At 37.1% G+C, this 22,161-nt stretch overlaps 1 long non-coding RNA gene across 1 annotated transcript in view; it reads right to left on the reverse strand.

Annotated features, from left to right (window-relative positions):
* Positions 1 to 15,641: 15,641 nt before the first annotated feature.
* Positions 15,642 to 22,161, reverse strand: part of LOC129032478 (uncharacterized) — a 31,382-nt gene continuing 24,862 nt past the window's right edge. The window contains exon 3 of the long non-coding RNA XR_008501366.1: positions 15,642 to 16,180. This is a non-coding gene — a long non-coding RNA (uncharacterized LOC129032478). The remainder of the gene's footprint in view (positions 16,181 to 22,161) is intronic.

A 22,161-nucleotide genomic window follows, 5' to 3' on the forward strand; every position in this document is an offset into this window, starting at 1 on the left:
AGCCTGGGTGACACAGCAAGACTCCATCTCAAAAAAAAAAAGAAAAGAAAATGTAATTTTAAATATATATAAATATACTTCTGTATAATAATCACAAAAAAAGTAGTAAGAATAAATTTAGTTAAATGTTTCTAAGACCCTTATTAAGAGAAACTATAAAATCTATTTGCAATACATTTTCACTGATGTTAAAGTGATATACACCATAGTCATAGGCTATAATATCACTATATCATTAAAATATCAATTGTACCAGAATGAATATATCACTTAGCATAATTACAATGAAAATTCTAATAATGTTTTCACAGAACTTGCTAAGCTGATTTAAAATTTTACATGGACAACTAAAGGACCAACACTAGTCAAGCCTCCACCAAAGAAGTGGATGAAAGAATTTAATCTACCAGATCTCAAGATTTATAATCAAACACATTCATTATGACTGGACAGAAATAGAATGGAATAAAGAGCCCAGAAAGAGACTATATATACATGGAAGTTTGATACATGATAGATCAGCAGAGAAAGGATGTAATTTTCAATAAATCATGAAGACCAACTGATTTTTCCTTTGGAAAATAAATGGACCATCATCACTTAGGAAAATAATAATCACTTTGGAAAATAATTACATGACCCTTTGAGAAATAATTCATCAGATCTCTATCATACAGTGTACATGTACACTTTAAATCCAGATGTATCAAAGATGCAAATGTAGAAAAAGAAAAACTTAGTTCTTAGACGAAAACATAGGAAACTGAGGCAGAAAAGTATTAAACAAGATGCATAAACATACCCCATAAGGGAAACTACTGATACATTTAGCTTTATTACATTTAAAACTACTTAACAAAACACACACACACACACACACACACACACCCCAAAAAATGGCAAGGCTCAGGCTGAAAGAAGAGATTTGCAATTCTTGAGATGAAATATTAACATCCTGAACATTTAAAAAACTTACATAAATCAAAAAGTGGAAAATAAACAAGCTAATAAATACTAGCCAAAATGTAAGAACAGATAATTCACAGAAGAAACCTGGGCAGCCAGAAAGCAAATGCAAAGATGCTTGGCTTCACTGGTAATCATGACTATATAAACTTTTAAAATCACAATGGGATAATGTTTCACATCCATCAGGCTCAGAGTATTTTAAAGTGTAAGAATACACTTGGGCATAATTGTTGAGCCATAGGAACTCCCAAATAAATGGAAATTGCTCCAAATTGGAGAGCATTGTGATGCCTCTCTAGTAAAGTTGAAATTAAGTATCCCCTTAACCCAGTAAATCCACTAATATGAATAGTGTGGAAGATTCTTCCACATACTTATGACACATGTATAAGAAAGTTTAGCAAAGCAGAATTTACCATGGCAAAATAATTGAAAACATCCTAATTGCCAATCAAAAGAGATTAAATATGTATAGAATTCATGCCACATAGTAATTAGGATGATTAGTCTGGAGACATGCTGCTTAATATGGCAGCTACTAGCCACATTTGCCTATTGAACACTGGAAATATATCTAGTCTGGTGTAAGATGCACTGACAGTAAAGGACACAAAGAATTACCGAGATTTACCAAATTAGAAAACAGGGTTTGTAGTTTATATTATTGCTATAAGCTTTTATTTATATCCTCCTTTCCAGTATTTTCTACTGCTTTCTCCAACATTGTTTTCATTTTTAACAGTCCTCAATCACAAAGGTATATATATTGGGCATTCAAAAATCATACCTAAATCAGTATGTGTTTCTCTAATTTTTTTCACACATTTACAAAAAAAAGTGTTGCTGCTTTTAGCAGATTAAATGCATAAAATTATTTTAGAGGATTGAAACATTTAATCCTCGTCTCAAAATACAACACTGAATATATGAGATCTAGAGTTTCAGAATTATAAACTTTAAATTTAACTTCCAGATTTTAAACTGTACTTCCTGTTCATAGATAATCATTGCATAACTACCCAGGGTCTTAAATTGTAATACAAGTTATCATCCATTAATAAATAAATATTAGTCACAAAAAGGCATTCCAGTTGGGACAACATTGCTGTTATTTTATTCTCAGACATATTTTAATGCAGTCTGGGAAATGTAACACCTACAGACCCAATACATTAGTTACACTCAAAATTTATCGGCAAAGAGAAAGTGAGTAGATATTCAACATGTATCATAAATATCCAATCACTAATGTAAACATCCCTGGCAAACAATTATTTCAACAGTGTCCACTAAATCCTGCTGGCCTAGCAGAGAGTGCTGCAGAGTGAACACTGAACCTGTTCCAAAAACCTCCAAAAACCTAACATTCTAAATAAACCTGCCAAGATTTCTGAGATGCATTTTATACAGCACCGTCACAGTCATAATGGAAGATGCTATGTCTAGCTCTGCAGAGAACAAATGAAGGAAGTCACAGTTGTTTGGTGACTCAGGCAACACTATGCTTGTATCAGTTTTGACTGCTCTATGACTAGGCTAACCACTAACCTCGCTGGTTCTCAAGAAACACAGAATATAACACAAGGTGTATTTTTAATTAGTCGTAAGATTTTTGTCTACAATCTAGTAAAATCAGTCCTTAACTATCCATGTTTTTACTTACTCCAATTAGTAAAAAAAAAAGCATGTGCTTTATTGTAATTATGTAGACCTATATTTTTAATCAAAAGAACACAAAGAAATTAATAAGCACATGTTCAGCCTTTGAATATTTACATTTATAGGCACACATATTTCAAAAGTCAGTTCTATTTAGGGAATAATTTAACCATTTAAAGAAAAGATGATGGTTAAGAGAATGGGTAAGTAAAATAGTATTAATGCCAATGAAATAACAATATAAAAATTACTATTCTATACCAGGAATCAGCACACTTTTCCTGTAAAGGGCCAGATAATAAATATGTTAGACTTTGTGTGTCACACAGTCTGTGCTGCAGCTACTTAACTCTGCCCCTGTAGTGTGACAACAGCCATAGACAATACATAAATGCATGAATGTGGATGTATTACAATAAAACTTTATTTACAAAAATAAGCATTGGATTAGATTTGACCCTTTGGCTGTAGTTTGGCAACTTCTATCTATAACATTCAATAGTTTAGAAATTTGTGATTGCATAGAATACTGTACTCATTTTTAAAAGAGATAGTGCAGTATTAAACAATTGTTGTACTACTTATCAGGTATTTAAACAAAATTAACTTTCTTCTCAGCCAATATTTTTCTTACTGGCTGAGACATAGGAAGAAAAGGCTTCAGTTACATTTGCTTTCTATCACACTGCATTTATCATACTAGTATTTTCTCTATTTTTAAAAGCAAGTTTAAAGTCAATATCACTATAAAGCATGATGGTAAAATTGGCCAGAGATAAGAACAATTTACATAATGGATTGCAGGAGCCACATCATTCATGTAATGAAATGTATTGATTATTAAGAAAACTCAACAAGCTGTACTGATCAGATTTCTCATGCCGGTGTAGGTTTGTTTCACCACAAAGAAGCAATCGTTTCTCCTATTACCTTTGTGAAATTTCAAAGACAAATATATTTTGTTCTCTATTCAGAGAGGTAAGACATTCTTGAATGAACAGCTGCTGATTATTTTAGGAGCTTTTGAGCTAAAAATCAAGGTAGATGAATATTTCAGCTCAATCAAAACACAAAACAAAATTATCTCTTCATTGTGGATTCTCTACAACACCTCTGTCTTTCAAAAACTGAAAATCCTCAGTGAAACTGAACAATAAGGAAACATAATAAACCAGATGCTTTCTGTCATTTTCCTGTTTTATGACTCACATATCTTGAGAGTATAGTTTATGTCTATATATTAAATAAATTTTGTTGCCAGCAGCCAGGGCCATATTTGCTGTGAACTGACAGAGAGCTGGGTTCCAGTTCTTACTTTCTAATAGCCAGCTGTGTGTCCTTGAGTAGTCTGGTATGGAACAAAAAATATTCCGGAAAATCAGAAGCCAGGTAAATACTATAACTGTATGGGCTCCTATAAACACAGCTTCATGAAACAGGAGAAATATCAGTATTCGTCAATGAACATCCAGGTGATTTGATGTTTTCTACCCAGTGACCCATGACCAGAAAACATGATGTGCCTTGTCAGACTCTGAGGAATATAGGATGCTTCTTTGGAGAAGGAATGCCCCAACCTACTCTTGAGAAGCAAGGTGTTGATCAGGTCAAGAGAGATTCCCAAAGCCCCTATATAAGGGGCCACAAAGATCCCAGGTGATCTCTTTTGAATCTGAGATTCCAGAAAAATTCCCTGGCCTTGGAGTGCCTAAAATTTCTCTAGGCTGCTACAGGAAAAATAATTGCTGATGAGATGAGGGCTGGGCTCTAAGGATTTTCCAACAGTGGACAGCAGTGGCAGGAGCAGAGAAAAACCCATAACAGTGAGAGACCAAAGGCATGGGAGGCAATGAATATTACAGTCCAGAAGACAAAGCTCTAAAAGGCTCCCACCTGGAAAATCTCAGAAATTGCCACTATTCTTGAGCAAAACACTTTATGGAACACTGAGGCACTGAGGACCACAGTGTCATGTCCAGTTCTATAGCAGATTCATGATGATTATTGATTTTGTCTTTAACTTTAGATTATAGGCAGTGTGCTTATTTCTAACATACATGCATATATAAGAATACACACACGCAAACTGGGCATATAGATATGGAGAAATGAAACAATCTGCTACATATCTATTTAATCCACAGTCCCAGAAACAATTTCTTCTTTAGAACCCTTTCTTCTTTAGAGGTGCAATGGTGAGAGACAGGTAAGAGCAATGTAAAGAGCAATGTAAAGAGACAGCTATGAGCAATGTAAAGAAAAGGTTCACTGCTTGAACAATGGAAGTAAGCCTTCTAGAGAGCACCTAGCCCAGAAAATATTCACGTTCCCTGCTAAAACCATGGTAAACTATGAAATTCTTTGCCATGCAGTCTTGTTGACAGCTCCTAGAAGTGTATTCCTGAAGTTGCTACACAGTCACAACCATAATTCCTGCTTCACCCAAATTCCTCCAGTATCAAAAAAAGGGGGCCTCAAATTGAACGGTGTGATGAAAACATCAAATTATTTAAAGATTAAGTCAAGCATTTGGGGGTAAGAAGAAAAAAATCACAGCAATTGGCAGAGAGTGAGTAAAAATCAAGAAGTGTTTGGTCTGTTCTAGACCTCATAACAGTTACAATGCAGGTCAGGCAAGACGGGACAATGTAGCATCCAGATTGGACAAAAAGAGAAAGACCTGATACTGTCTTGATTATGTGTGGCTAATAACTTTTCCCTTCACCTGAGGCAGTAGGGGTATTGAATTAAAAGTAGATCAATGTTATGTTCCAACACCCAGATCTGTTCAACAAACTCATAGTTATGAGAAAAACCTGTACTAAGATGCTATTGTCTTTCCTACACATTGATTCCTAATATTGTTCTTGTGACATAGTGTCCCATGATAAGACTGTAAACCAGTTGTTCCTCCGAGATGTAGTATATGCAAAGAAAATTTTAAAAAGCTCATCAATTATGTGCTAAGTGTTTACAGTACTAATGCTAGGATATATTTTTTTATAATTATTGAGCAACTTCTTTTATCAGCCATTAGGTACTAACAGTATAGCCTTTATATAGACAGGCCTGGGTATGTCACTATTTGGAGCTCTGTTTATTCAGGAGAGAAACTGAGCAATTTTTAGTTACTTAGCAAGGGCAGCACAGCTTATATAAAGAGTAAGTTACTTATAATTTACATTCAGAGTGTAGGTTCTGTTGGGGTCAGTTGGTTTTCTCCAGGCACAGTTGCCTACAGAAATCTCTGTGAAGTATACCCCACCTAAATATTAAATTAAAGATTTTGATATACAGTAATCAAAACTAACAACTTGACCTTACTCTTGACCCCATTACAGAATTTAGTGTTACCAAGGCTTATTTATGATCAAGTACACTACATTCTAAATTACACTAAAAGGATGGAAATTAGTCTTCCTATGTAAGTGGATAGAAAACATGTCCTTTAAACCAAGGTTCTTCAAATAACACCTATATTAGTAGGCCTTAGCAGGACCTAAATGGCGATTGGTACACATTTAAATCCTCTGATGACGCACAGATACATTTTGTTTCCGAATGAAGGTAAAAATTCAGAAGTCTTGAACACCTATTACATAAGGAGCAAGGAGGAAGTTCTACATTAACAGATGAAAATCTTGGCTTGTATATTCACCCAGAAGGGAAGCCATCTTAGCACTTCAAAAAGATAAGCTATAAGGGAGCCTTCAGGGAGGCCAACCTTTTCCTCAAATTGGATTTCTCTAATCCCTGAACTGTGACCAGCAAAGACTTCAGTCTGGAAAATTGATTTTTCAACTACACTTCCTGAGGACTCACCAGAGCCACAAAGTAAAAGAAACGATAATTCTTCTTTGCCCAGTGTATTGATGAAATGAAATCACATGGTATTTTTATACCCACTAGTATGACTGAGAAATAGTCTTGCAATTGGTTACCTCTTGATAGTTAAAATATTACATTCACTAAGGGAGGGAGGTTGTTTATGTACCATGTGGGGTGATACCACACACATGTATTTTGTTCATTTTGATTTCTCTTAGTTTTGTTCAATAAAAGCTGAACTGCCAGGCCAGAGTTTCTTCAAAAGCCTTAAGGAAAGAAGGAGAGGGAAAATAAACTGTGGTTTCATCTCAATGTTGTAGTATAACACAAAGACAAAACATGGGTCCAGCCCCCAAGGAGTAGTAATTCAGAGATGGTTGTATCCTGCAACAATGGCATAAATAATAAAAATAAAGAATGGTTTTAGTCAAAGTCTGCTGTGTGCTTCCATTTTAATAGTCTTGCATCTGTATTACCGCATGCCACTATGTGTGGCAGGTAGAGGAGAAATACTTCTCAGTGCGTCATAAAACACAATGGTGTTGAAGTGCTGAGGGTTCCCTTGCATGCATATCCAGCCACCCAGCAGGAAAGTGATCTCTTAAGCATCTTAAAAAGAATAACATCTCCACCAAGGAACACTGATTCTGAATCATCTTCCTTTAGCACTTCAACAAGCAAAAGAAGAAGAGTTTTATCTTTCCTTATACTCTCCAGTCTCCTTTGGAGTCTTTTCTCATTCTTCCTGGTTTTTTTACCCATAAATAATTCAACAGGTAAATTCCTTTAATGACATGGTCACATGCCATCTGGAATCGTTAATTAAGATATATTTACATTAAAAACTTTATCTTACCTATTCTTTAGTAACACAATTTTTATGTTATTTTTAACTTTTAGCATTAGATTTTCTTTCTTCTCAAAAAATTAATAACTCAGCAGCTCAGTGATTTTAACACTATTATTAGTTTTCAACCGATGGTGAATTTTACAAGATTATTTTCTTTATTAGTTTTCATATTGGGCTAGATTTAGACAGCACTGAATACTAGGTAATTACTTAGGTTTTATCTCTATAAGAAGTTTGCAAGTTTCTTAGAGACAGGATTTATTATTAATGGACTTATTTTTAAAGTGCTATAGTACGCGGCAGTAACTAGTTTGTCTTCCATAATGATATTTATTGTTTCTTAGGCCGGGTGCAGTGGCTCATGCCTGTAATCCCAACACTTTGGGAGGCCAAGGCGGGTGGATCACCTGAGGTCGGGAGTTCAAGGCTAGCCTGACCAACATGGAGAAACCCCGTCTCTACTAAAAATACAAAAAAATCAGCCAGATGTGGTGGTGTATGCCTGTAATCCCAGCTACTCGGGAGGCTGAGGCAAGAGAATCACTTGAACCCAGGAGGCGGAGGTTGTGGTGAGCCGAGATCGTGTCATTGCACTCCAGCCTGGGCAACAAGAGTGAAACTCCATCTCAAAAAAAAAAAAAAGATATTTATTGTTTCTTCTGCATCTCAAATCTGTCTATGTTAGTCTCTGACACTTATAAATCATTTCAATACTCTTTGTTATCTACCTTTTAGCATCCATTGAATCCTTCTTTAATCTCTAGCTATTGTGTAGTAGGTTTTAAAATTGTTACAGGAGAGGTGAGGAGGTCTGAATTTTAGGCAGGAATGGCACTGACTTTTTAAAGAAACTTGATGTATTTGGACTTCAGTATCCTCGTAGGTTTAAAAAAAAAAAAAAGTTGGCCGCATGTGATGCCTCGCGCCCCTAATCCCAGCACTTTGAGATGCCAAGGCAGGCAGATCACGACGTCAGGAGATCGAGACCATCCTGGCTAACACGGTGAAACCCTGTCTCTACTAAAATACAAAAAATTAGCCAGGCATGGTGGTGGACACCTGTACCCAGCTACTCCGGAGGCTGAGGCAGGAGAATGGCATGAACCCAGGAGGCGGAGCTTGCAGTGAGCAGAGATCACACCACTGCACTCCAGCCTGGGTGACAGAGCAATACTCCGTCTCAAAAAAAAAAAAAGTTTAATGCGCTAGGTTGTATATATGTAAAGTTACTTCGGGCGCTAAAATCCTAAGTTTTATAATTAAATTTCATAAGGTTAGATCAATATTCAGTTGACAATTGAACAACACAGCTTTGAATTGCACAGATGCAGTTATACATGGATTTTCTTCCACCTCTGTCACCCCTAAGACAGCAAGACCAACCCCACCTCTTCCTTCTCTTCTTCAGTCTACTCAGTGTGAGGACAACAAAGATGAAGGTCTTTATGATAATCCATTTTCACTTAATAATAGTAAATATATATTCTCTTTCTTATAATTTTCTCAATAACACTTTCTTTTCTCTAGTTTACTGTAAGAATACAGTATATAACACATATAAAAATATGTGCTAGTCAACTGTTTATGTTACTGGTAAGGCTTTCAGTCAACAGTATGTATTAGAAGTTAAGTTTTTGGGGAATCAAAAGTTATACGTGGATTTTCAACCTGCTTTGTTCAAGGGTCAACTGTATATGCCTATCTTGCCCAGTTAATTCAGAATATTCAAAATTAAAATTACATGAAAGGTCAAAATAGCATTTAAGCTTCCAAATAATAATAGCATGTAAGCACTTATACCTTCTTAGAAAACTTTGCAAGTACATATGCTTTTCTTTAGATGATAAAATTTTGCTTTTATAAGAATAATGTTCTTCTGCAAAATAGATGTTCCAAAGGTGGAACTGGAATCGATGGTTATAGTTTGCAAAGAGATAGATTCAACTTCAATCTATCAAGACCTTTCTAACAGTCAGAGTTTTCCAATAAATGGATTGACTACCAATGGGGTATTAAATTAGCCTCTCCAGGGAATTCAGGGAGAAACCAACTAACCACTTGGCATTAATGAGAAATTGGACTAAGGATCTTTAATGTTCCTTCAAATTCTGTAGTGAGGGGATTTAAGACCCAGTCAGGATTTCTGAAGTTATTATTTTTTTTGAAATGTCTCTTTCTAACAATCAGATGTTTTAGCAGATAGAAAAGCCTTTTTAAAAAATCAATTTTTCATAGTGCTCAGCCATTTAGGATAAAGACACTTTTAAAGATCAAAGACTTACAGAGGGTTTGTTATGTACTTGTTTTGTTTTGTTTTGTTTTTCCTAAAAAGGGATAAGTATCGGCCAGAGCCCGCATAATAAGCTGGATTTATAATATTTTGCCCTACAGGAGAAAAAAAGTTTGTTGTAGTAGGAGGAAACTACAGCCCACTGTCTGGTAGATTAGCTGGACAGTCCTATGAATCTTAATAGGCATTGTCATCTATATACAAAGTCATTCCCAGATAAATGCATTAAAGACATGGAGAACACATGACTTTAGCACATATGTTGTTATTATCCAGAGAAACAGTTATAGTCTATTTGGATCCAAATAGACAAGGGGTAAGGAATGCAGAACGTCATGACAGTGGCTCCTTTCCATCTCTTCCCAATTCTACATCATTTAGAGATGTATTTTTAGAGCACATGGAGCAATTAGTTTATGTTCCATAAATAATGATGCTATATTTACATCTCTTCAGACCCAGTCTGAAATCATGTCTACCTGTGTCTCTGGCCTGCAGAGACTTAAACATAGCTTGGCTCAAATAAGATCTCGACTCCTTTGTCACCATAGCAGAAATAATTAATAAGAAACTTTATTCCTTGTACTTAGAAAAGCACCTGAAAAATAGCTTCAGAGCTCAGAACCAAAGACAAAAGGTTATAACCCTGGGATTAAACTGCTTCTCAGAGATCAGATGCCTCCAAGAAGTATGGTGGGTTTCTCTGACTACAGAAGGCCAGGAGATGGAAAGGCTAACCCTGAAATGAGGAAAGAGCAGTAAAAGCAGAGATCAGAGAATAACTATCTGCAACTTAACAGGGCCTGAAAACCTACACAACTATGCACCAGTAATGCAGACATTCAAGTAAGGTTCTTGCTGTTTACAATACCGTATTTGGCAAACCTCAGCCTAGCAAGTCCAAGAAAAAATGTCAACTAAGCTAAAGGGACTGAAAAGCTAGAGTTGATCCAGAAAAAATAATCAGAATAGATATCCTGTGATATAGAACTGCTAGAGGAGATAACTTAGGATCTGAATGAAAATATATTCACTTGAGAATTTTTCAAGTGAAACATAAAGACCTCCTGGAGCTAAAAGTTACAATTTCCAAATTTAAAAATTCAACAGATGAGTTGAAGGATAAAGCACTATTGAGGCCCAAATTAGTGATTTGGAAGGTTAAGTGTGAGAACTCTCACATTGTTTTAAAATACAGAGCAAATTAAGGAGATGAAAATCACCAGATAAAAATAAAATAAGACAATTAAAGAATAAATGCAGAAGAACTAACATAAGAATATTTTGTTAGCTCCAGAGGAAAAACAGAAGCAGATGGAAGAAAAGAAAATAAACTAATATTAGAAGGAAAATTTCCCAAGGAAAGGAAGAGACCTGAGTCTAAAAATTCAAGGGACTCACTAAGGGCTGGATTGATGAGAAAAGACATGCAACTAAGCATGCCTTGGTAACTTCATGAACTTGGAAGATAAATTTTTAAAAAATTTCACAGACTTTCCAGCTGAAAGAATCACTTAGCTAAGTAAGGGAAATTAAAGCCAAACTGAGGATGACTAGAAAATAGAGGAGTAGAAGCAATCTGGTTTCACTTTCCTCCACAGAAAACCACCACCAACTACCCAGTGCCAAAATTATCACCAGCAATATTCCAGGACTCAAAACTGAGTCTGTGATAATCCCAGGGGCCACAGAGGAGGGAAAAACTATGAGCAGAAAGTAAGATAAATGGAACTCTCTAGCCATAACACCTCTCGCCCAAACTTCCAGGCACTTCCTGGAAAAGTCCTGGACTCACTGGAAAAAGTGAGCTTGAGGCAGACATCCAGCTTCCCCATAACCTTGAGTTCCTTCACAGGAAAACTGTTCCTGCTTCAATCCATGGAAAGCATCAAGAGTGCCTGCAGGGTGAATAATTCTGAGGGCAGCTGGAAATAAAGAGTGGAGGTGGGGCTAGCAACCCCCGGCATGAGAAACTCAGTGGCTGCTCTTCATGTCAGCCAAAGGAGATGCCAAACCAGAGATGCTGTTCAGCAGCATCATGCTGTAAGAGGCATGCTCCATAGGTCCTCTGGACACAAACCCCTAGCCAGTCTTCTCACACAGCCAGAGTACCCCATTTGGGATGGGCAGTGCTCCAAACTTTTGTGAGGGCCACAATAAACCTGGACTTACTGTCCTATCAAGTGCCTAAAAGGAGGCAGCAGTCCTGAACTAAAGGAACCCAATAGTCAATCCGCATGAAACCTTTAGATAGGTATACTTGTAAAAGACCAAGCCAAGCCAGACAACAAAGACTGGAATAACCAACACTTCCATGTGAAGACATGACATATGTTTATTAAAAAAAAAAAAAAAGAGAGAGAGAGAGAGAAAACAGGGAGCCATGACATTCGCAAATGGAAAAAACAATGACCCAGTAACCAAACCTAAAGAGATGGTAATGTGTGATTTTGCAGATCAAGAATTCAAAATAGTAATTTTGAGGAAACTCCAGAAGCAATAAAATGGCAGTAGTAAGTCCTTACCTATCAATGTAAATGTAATAAATTATCCAATCAAATTCACACTAGTACCAGACATCTCACCTTCAATCCAGAGTAAATAATAGCCAGTGGAATAGCATTAACAGAACCACTGAAAAAAATGATCATAGTCCAAGAATCCTACACGCAAATGATATATTAATTACAGGTTGAGGTGAAAGAAAAATATTTTAGGAAGTACAAGACATCAGAGAATATATCACCTACGTACTACCTCTGAGGAAAACACTTTAGAAAATGTCCTAATCAAGAAAAAAAATCAATAAATGTTAGTTATTACTAGTATTGTTACTAAATGATCCTACCAAAAATAAAGAAATTAGGTAAAAGAAAGAGTAGTAAATGTAATCCAAGTGTAACCATAGGATTTTAAAAAATACTTTCGAATTAATAAGGGGGAGGGCTAGCAGACAGAACAGAAACTTGAACAAAGCAGAAACAATAAATAAAAATAAAATATAGAAATAAAAACAGAAGTTTTGAGATCGATAGATAGATATCACCATGGAATACTCTCCAGCCATAAAAAGGAATGAAATAATGGCATTTATAGCAACGTGAATGGAACTGGAGATCATTATTCTAAGTGAAGTAACTCAAGAATGGAAACCCAAACATCGTATGTTCTCACTCATAAGTGGGAGCTAAACTATGAAGAAGCAAAGACATAATAATGATACAATGGATTTTAGGGACTTGGGAGAAAGGGAGGATTAAAAGACTACAAATTGGGTACAGTGTATGCTGCTCAGATGATGAGCAATCTCACAAATCACCACTAAAGAATTTACATGACTAAACACCACCTGTTCCCCAGAAACCTATGGAAATAAAAAAAAAGGAAAGAAATTTAAACAGAATCTAAGTAATGAAGAGAAAGTGAGACAAAATAAAATTTAAAAGATATTCTAGTAGTAGTCGAGGAGTCGGGGGGAAGACCAACTATAGACTGTTTCAAAATAAGTAATTTTTTAAAAGCTTAATGAAGTATAAGCAAAGAGGTATCATGTAAGGAAAACCAAACAGAAAGTGGGATGAACTGGGGAGGGGTGTACAGTATCTACCAGAATGGGATATAACATTAAATATACTAGTCAGATAAAATGGATATTATATAGTTATGAATCAGTTAGTATAAGATAGTGAAAAAAGTGGCTGTGTAGTTGTCATAAACATGTATATAACAACCAATATAGCTGGTAGCTCACAAAATCAAACCTTTTTAAGGTGCCAGGATAGCAAAGAATAAAAAGTTAACTACCATGAGTCTTCAATATGTTTCTGTCAGAAACGGACAGATGTAGTAGGTCTGAGTCAGATAAAAATTGAATAATAGAATTCATTAAATGTAAGCTAACATATTTTAAGAACTATACATACCTCAAAATAAACAAGAGGATTTCAGTAAATGTGTGTCTCTGTAATATTTACAAAAATTAGTCATCTTGGTCACAAAGACAATCCTAGTGACTTTTTTTAAGATTTTACAGTCACATTCTCAGCATAATACAATTAAAAATTAATGGACCTAGAAAAAAATTGTACTACAACAAATAGACAAAAGGCTCATATCAATGATGTATGAGCCGTTATAAATTGACATAGATAAGAAAATATCCCAACAGAAAAAAAATGGCAAAGCATATGAATGAGCATGCACAGAGAAGATATCCGAGGTCTTAAAACAGGGCAAACATGCTCACATTTACTGATTAGCAAAAGAACTGAATAAAATACTATGTATCTATGCCCTGGAAAAATGTACAGACATTCAAAGCAAAGAATTAGAGACTACTTATTTGAGTTGGAGGGATTTCCATTGCATATTATTTTTAAAAAGCAAGATAGTCAAATCTACAGAGACTCGGGGGAAAGGGTGGGGGGGGGGTGAGGGATAAAAGTCTACAAATTGGGTGCAGTGAAAGTACCCAATACAAGTAGATTAATGGTCATCAAGGGTTGGGGAGGGGAACAGGGATTAACTATTGATCCCAGCAGAGATCATATTGGGGTGATGAAAAACAACTGATTTCATGGAGACAGAGAGTAGAATATTGGCTACTAGAGGCTGGGAAGGGGAAGGGGATCAGTGTGGAGGGGAAAAAGTGAGAATAGTTAATAGGTACAGAAGTATAATTAGATAGAATGAATAAGGTCTAGTATCTGGTAGCACATCAGGGTGACTACAGTCAACAGTAATTTACTGTATATTTTAAAATATTGAAAGAGTGGACTGGAATGTTTCTAACACAAAGAAATGATAAATTCTTGAGGTGATAGATACCCAGTTACCCTGTATCAAAACATCACATGTACCCCATAAATATTTATAACAATTATGTACCCATAATAATGAAAAAATGAAAAATTTTTAAACCATGTTTGGGAAGTGATTAAGTCATGAGGGCTCCACCCTTGTGAATGGGATTAATGATCTTATAAAAGGGGTTTCCAAGAGCTGCCTGGCCCTTCCATCTCTCTGCATGTGAGGATACAGCATTAGTCCCTTTTTGCCCTTCTGCCATGTGAGGCTGCAGTGAGAAGAGGACATCTTGGAAGCAGAGAGCAGCCTTCACCATACACTAACCCAGAATCTGCTGGCATCTTGATGTTAGGCTTACCAGTGTCCAGAAGTGTGGAGAAATACATTTCTGTTCTTTATTTTAAAAATAAAAATAAATAAAATACTTAAGTAGAGGCAGTATAATATTATGTACATACAAGTTAGTTTATGAACCCACTGTAGGGACTGACAGTTTCCCTAATAACAAATTCATATTCCAGTGAAGGTTCTATAAAGTCTTACCAGAAACCCACAAATCAGAAGTGACCATTCCAAGTGCTTCTGTTTTCCACATCTTGATTATCACCTAAACATAGAAAATGTCAGAAAAATGATTTTACTGGTAACATTATTGGTTTAATTAACATGGAAAATGTTAGAATTGGGCTTGTATTGATAAAATTAAATATAGTCAAGAAATGTTCATTGGGTAAAATACTATGAGACCCATCCTCCCTCCAGTCCCTTGCATAAGCAAAATAGAAGACAGTGGTGTGCCTCCCAAATTCTTGGAAAGATATCAAAGCTTGACCAATAAGCAGCCCTATGCCCAGCCTTTGCAAATCAATGTGACTATTAGAATATCAAAAGCCAGCTTCCAGAGATCCTGTCATGTTATCCTGAGTGACTCTTTCATCTAGTATGGAGGTTGAAGAATTTAAAAGAACAAAGAGCCATGCCTTCTTCAAGCTGACAGACCCAGTTATAGAAGCTATTTTCTGCCTGCTTACTAACGTTTGGTTGTTTAGTAAATGTCTTTATGTGTGTAAAAATTTTGTCAGAGATTTCTTTCATTATAACCTGAAAGTAAGATTGTGAGGGACTGCTGACTCTCACCAGCTACATCAAACTAGTTGCTACCATTCTCAATCAAAGAACCTCTTCAGAAAGAAATTAGCTGTGTCAGTTCCCAACAATAAAGAAATAAAAGTATCTTTTAAAAAAGAAAACTATATAGATTATCTCTTTATTAAAAGAATAATGCCATGAGTATACACAAACAAAACTTTCATATTTAATTTTTGGGAGATCACAGGTTTGCCCATTTCCATTCATAGACTACTGGGTCTACTGCCAACAGGTAAGCCCTTGAACCTTAGATACAGTCATGCAAATTCAACCCTTACTTCAGTAGACAAGATGTGAAAGTTGAAGGACACAGGTTGGATCCCTGATTCTATTCAATTACAGTATTCCAGAAGTAAACTTTTTGGAGGCAGACTTTTAACAATGTACAAGATAGGATAGTTTTCTGATCACAGAGATTTGCTGTTCTTTCTCTGTGGGTACAGACCAGTGTATATGTGTCCATTTGGCTGGTTTTCCATTATGGCCGACTAGTGAATGCTAAGATTTCATAATGAGAAAGTCACTGTAGAAGTTTCCTTTCTTGCTTGGGTTTTGAAAAGCAGGAACATGAATGAGGAAATGACCAAAATCTTCATCTCACTGGAAAACATACAGTAAAGGAGGCAATCCTAAGAAATAAAGGAAATTAAATTAGATAAGGAATGGATAGAAGTAGCTTGAACTCATAATTGGAGATTTTTATTTAATTAAAATGAGACCACTGAGAGGTTTTTGATTAGTTCAATGGGTGATCTTCTTCCACAAAAGTTACTAAAAAGACAAAAATAACTGGCAATTTCAAGCTAATGGAGGAAAGTTGGATGTCTGAGAGCAAATGAAGAGAAAAAAAACATAAGATGATAGTGGCTGTATATGAAATCGAGAGAATAATAGAAGAAAAGGGAACTCTATTTAAAGACATTATTTAGGAAGAAATTACAAGATCTGTTGATAGTGAACAAAAGATAAATTTCCCATTGATGTAAGGTGAAACAAACACACACTTCATCCATCCACCAGCATCTCATGAATCTTCTAAAAGTGCTACTTCCACCATGTTATCTTTCTGTCCCCAAAGGGGAGAGCCTTAGTTTAGAATCTTAGAATAAGGTCTAAATTCCTTATCTTGAAATTTAAGACTTTCTGTAGTATAGTCCCAAATTCTCTTTTTCAAAACTACCTTTAAAAATAATTCTGATAAAGGAAGACATTTATGCAGCCGACAAACATATATACATATAAAAAAAAAGCTCATCATCACTGGTCATTAGAGAAATGCAAATCAAAACCACAATGAGATACTATCTCATGCCAGTTAGAATGGCGATCATTAAAAGGTCAGGAAACAACAGATGCTGGAGAAAATGGGGAGAAATAGGAAGGCTTTTACACTGTTGGTGGGAATGTAAATTAGTTCAACCATTGTGGAAGACAGTGTGGTGATTCCTCAAGGATCTAGAACCAGAAATACCATTTGACCCAGCAATCCCATTACTGGATATATACCCAAAGGATTATAAATCATTCTACTATAAAGACACATGCACACATATGTTTATTGCAGCACTGTTCACAATAACAAATACTTGGAATCAACCCAAATGCCAATCAATGATAAACTGGATAAAGAAAATATGGCACATATACACCATGGAGTACTATGCAGCCATAAACAAAGATGCGTTCATGTTCTTTGCAGGGACATGGATAAAACTGGAAACCATCATTTTCAGCAAACTAACACAGGAACAGAAAACAAAACACTGCATGTTCTCATTCATAAGTGGGAGCTGAACAATGAGAACACATGGACACAGGGAGGGGAACATCATATACCAGGGCCTGTCAGGGGGTCCGGGGCTAGGGGAGGGATAGCATTAGGAGAAATACCTAATGTAGATATTTGATGGTGCAGCAAACCACCGTGGCACGTGTATACCCATGTAACAAACCTGCATGTTCTGCACATGTATCCCAGAACTTAAAGTATAATAAATAATAATAATAATAATTCCGATTGCAGGAGTCTTGTGAGTTTCTGTTCCACAGCTCAGAAGCAGATTTAAAACGAATTTTATATAATTCAATCTTGATCAAGAGCAGGGCCTTCTTATCCCACTATCTTTTAAGTGTTCCACCTTCTGTTCTAACATAGGGAGATGTATGAGGGTGTGAGTTAGAGAAATCAGTGAATGTACCTCACATTCAGGTGGAACACTCTGTGGGATGGATCTGCAGGTGGGAAGGGCCTGGGCAGAGACATAAGCACAGGTGAGCTAAGCAACTGACTTTGGTCTATGGCCTGACCATGTGCTGTATTGGCCTCACTAAAGGCCATGTCTCTCTTGCAAGAACTTTCATTTCTTCATTTCACTCTCTCCTGTCATTGGAAGCCCAACTTTTCTTCTCTCAGCTTCTTGTTACTTTTTCACTCATCCCTGTGAGTTGAGAAACCATCGACCTGTATGATGGTTGAGTATTTGTAACCATTATGGCTCCTCAGTAAACAACTGCAGACTCCCATCTAGCTCTGACACAGTTCAAGCTGGAGGAAATAAGAGGTCCCTGTGGGATACAAGTAAAAGGAGGAAACCGCAAAAATAACCATGAAATAGTTATTGCCATGAAGTTACTTCATATGTCCTTAATTTTACACGTAATTGATTCTTTCTTCAGCAAGAAATGTTTCACTGTTTCCTTGGTATTTTGGTCTGCTTTTGGGGTCTAAGCCACATCTCTAAGACTCTTAGCTTTTCCATTGCCTCATTTCATTATCTTTATTCCCATTCCACTTCAAACTTATGGCCATGTCCTAAATACTTTTATCACCACAATTTTTCTCTACCCAATATATTAGGTTAGTGCAAAAATAATAGCATTTTTTGCCATTAAAAGTAATGGCAAAAAATGGTAATATTAAGTGTAACCACCCTGACACAATGCCATAAGATAAATTTTCAACCCTGCTTCATCCCAAAGTCTGCCTTCTCCATATTTATACCTGGACTGCTGATTCATCACTGCTAGATAAAAATCACACAACCACTGAGATTGACACCATTAAAAATTCATGGCTTCAAACTCTAACCGTCCAGAAATCCTGCAGTTCTTCTCCAGGAAAATCTCATTCCTATTGTCCACAGTGACTATTTTTATACTTCTCCACCTTCCTCAAACCTCTGAACCAGATGCTGCTCACTTCATTCTCAATAAATGACCTAACCTGCTGTTTACAAAGAAAATAGAAACCTGCTGCGGGGCGCGGTGGCTCATGCCTGTAATCCCAGCACTTTGGGAGGCCGAGGTGGGCAGATCACGAGGTCAGGAGATCGAGACCATCCTGGCTAACACGGTGAAACCCCGTCTCTACTAAAAATACAAAAAATTAGCCGGGCGTGGTGGCAGACGCCTGTTGTCCCAGCTACTTGAGAGGCTGAGGCAGGAGAATGGCGTGAACCCGGGAGGCAGAGCTTGCAGTGACCCGAGATAGTGCCACTACACTCCAGCCTGGGCAACAGAGCGAGACTCTGTCTCAAACAAAAACAAAAACAAAAACAAACAAACAAACAAAAAACCCTGTTGTGTGGAATTACCTCAATTCCTCCACCACACCCATAACCTCATCTGTTTCTGAATATATACCCATATTCTATCCTCCTTCCCTTGCTATAAATGCAAAAATTAACATGTGTCCTCAAAATGTATTATTCTCTTTCTCATGTATTATTTTGGAGAGGTAAATAGGAGTTTCTGTTGTATAATATTGGAGGCTACCTCCACAATGCCTGACAAGAAGCTGCCTGAGATTAGTGGCTCCTCATTCTCCAATGGGAGGGGTTTCTATTATTTTCAGCTTCGCACAAGGTGTCCAGGTTCTATCACGCCAGGGATTTGATATCCATGATGGCAGGTAGCCAGCTGCAAGATATCTGTCTGTGACTCCTTGAGTAGTTGGTATGCAGATCTATACTGCATATTATTTGCTTTCTCCACTTAGTACAAAGGATGATAACAGGAGAGTTAGAGCCCCTTCCCAAGAGCATTGCTCTGCTGTGGGTCCAGCTGTGCCCAGGAATAAGGCATATACAGATCTAATGCATTTCAGCATATAGTCTCTTCTTTAATCATTGTGCAAGAATAAGTAGGGTCATCTTGCCCCAGGGATAGAAGTTTACTCACACCATCCATACTGTTAAGTGTGTCCCCAATCATTTGTATCTGACAACCTCTCCTAGGGAGTAAAGGTATCACTACAAGATGCCGGAACTAACATCTGTGACCTTCACCTCAGTTTTAAGATGTTTATCTAGTGGTGTGGTGGTTCTCACTCTGTATCTTACCTCCTTTAGGGCTGTTGACATCATGGAAGAGAGAGTTCCAGGTCACTGGCAACGGGAAAATCCCTAAGATGGAGCTAGGTGCTCCGCTTATTCTGACATCAAGATTTACCACCACAACATGCAGGGTTTTTGTTTTGTGTTGTTTTTTGTCTTGTTTTGTTTTGCTTTGAAATAGGATCGTGCTCTGTCACCCAGCCTGGAGTGCAGTGGTGCTATCATGGCTCACTGCAGCCTTGACCTCCTGGGCCCAAGTGATCCTCCCACCTCGGCCTCCCTAGTAACTGGGACTGTGGGTGCATGCCATCACACCGGGCCAGCTTTCGTACTTTTTGTAGTGATGCAGTTTTGCCACGCTGCCCAGGCTGGACTTTAACTCCTGGGCTCAAGTGATCTTCCCACCTCAGCCCCTCAAAATGCTGTAAGTACAGGCCCGAGCCTGAGACATGCAGTTTTGATAAACTGTACCCAGCAACATGCGGTTCTGATAAACACCAAAGCGACATGAATCATAAAAATCACAGCTCAAACCATAACATAATCACAAAAGCAGCCCAAAGTATTAATAAAAGAGAATATAAGATGTTGAAAAGTGATAACAGCCCTTCCTAGGAGAACAAATGGAAGGACAACCAAAACCATGATGGGCTAACAACCAAAGACTTCAATGGTTCAGGCATAATTTTGTTTAAAAATCTCACTTTTTAACCTTCCCCAGGATAAGGAATGTATTTCCTGGCACCCCATCAGCACTGATTCATTAAGATGGGCAGCTGGCACCCACTTTGACTCTGCCTCTACCTATGAGGTAGTAGATGATTCCAGAGAGACTTTCCATGGAACAGTAGGCAGAAGCTAACTGCATGGTGGTCCAAGAGCCTAAGAAGCGGATTCTACCTGGTGCTTTTTTTTTTTTTTTTTTAACATATCCATACACTTAATAATAAATTATTAGTATCCATCTTCCACTGGCTTACAGCATGTCATTTCTTCACATTTCTACAATATTTTGCTCGAACTTCACTATCATTTGGATTTTAGTTTACTTTTATTCAGGTGTATTTTTCCTTGATTTCACATTTTTCTCACGTGAGCTGCAAATACAACTAGACTTCAAACCAGAGCATTTGATCTTCCCTTGCGCTTAACTTTCCAGGAAGATGTCGCAATTGCCCCTGAACAATAATCAAAAGGCACTTCTCTCTCTTCCTCTGAAAAATCACAGCTCCTGGGTGGGGAAGTGAGTGGAGATGTTACATCTCTCACATCCTTACTTTAGTTTCGAGAGTGAGAAGAGATGAAAGAAGATGAAAACAGACTTCAAAACACACAGAAAACTCCTGTATTTACAAAGGGGAAAAAATGATGGTGTTCAAAACACTACAGAGCAATGTAAGCAGTATCTCCAACTCCCAAACAAATAAAAGAACCTTTCACAAAAGAAATCTTATGTGACCCGAGACAATAAACCTCTGTACAGTTCAGCAGCTGGTTTTATAGCTAAAATAGTCAGGCTTTGCCTCGACATACCCACAGTTCTGAAACATGAAACTTTTCAATACCCATCATGTTCAAATTATTGCCACTCCATAATTTCCTCAATCCCATTCCACTGAAATGGAATGTGTTATGCATAGCAGCCATTTTAAATCAAGAGGGGCAGAAAGTTACCTATACAGTCTGTTATGAACTTCCTAACCTTAAGTAAGAGATTTCAATCCCATGCAAGTAGAAACTAGTGGTGAATTTATGATATGAATTTTGTCTTTTAATTAAGAACTTAAAAAAGAGTTGACAAAGTTTTTTTGAAAGCTTTGAAAAGAGGCAAAATAGATCTATTGGAGAGAGTTTAGGAGTTGGAGAGTGGAGTATAGGCAACCTCACGAGGAGCTGGGACTTGGGAATCAGCATTCGCTCTAACTTGTAGTGAACATCAGGGAAGAGTAGGTGGTGGAGAGGGACAGATTGGGCAGGTGGAATTTAATGTCTAGAGACACATGGTGTCTTTTGGCACAACTGGCGATTATCATGATCAGAGAGGCAACTGGGTGGGGTGAAGTCTCTGTAGGTAGAGGGTACATGCAATGGGGTATCTGGGATGCTGGCCAACAACAGAGAAGACTGGAAACAAGGAAAGAACCTCAGCTCCTGGACTGTTGTGTGATTTAATAACTGAAGGAGAATGGAAGGAGCAAGGCAGCATTTCAATACAAATGACAACAATTACTAACAATAACAGATTTGCTAAAACACTGGGAAGGATTGAGTCTTGT

The sequence above is a fragment of the Pongo pygmaeus genome, chromosome 2 (genome assembly GCF_028885625.2).
Source record: "Pongo pygmaeus isolate AG05252 chromosome 2, NHGRI_mPonPyg2-v2.0_pri, whole genome shotgun sequence".
Classification (NCBI taxonomy): domain Eukaryota; kingdom Metazoa; phylum Chordata; class Mammalia; order Primates; family Hominidae; genus Pongo; species Pongo pygmaeus.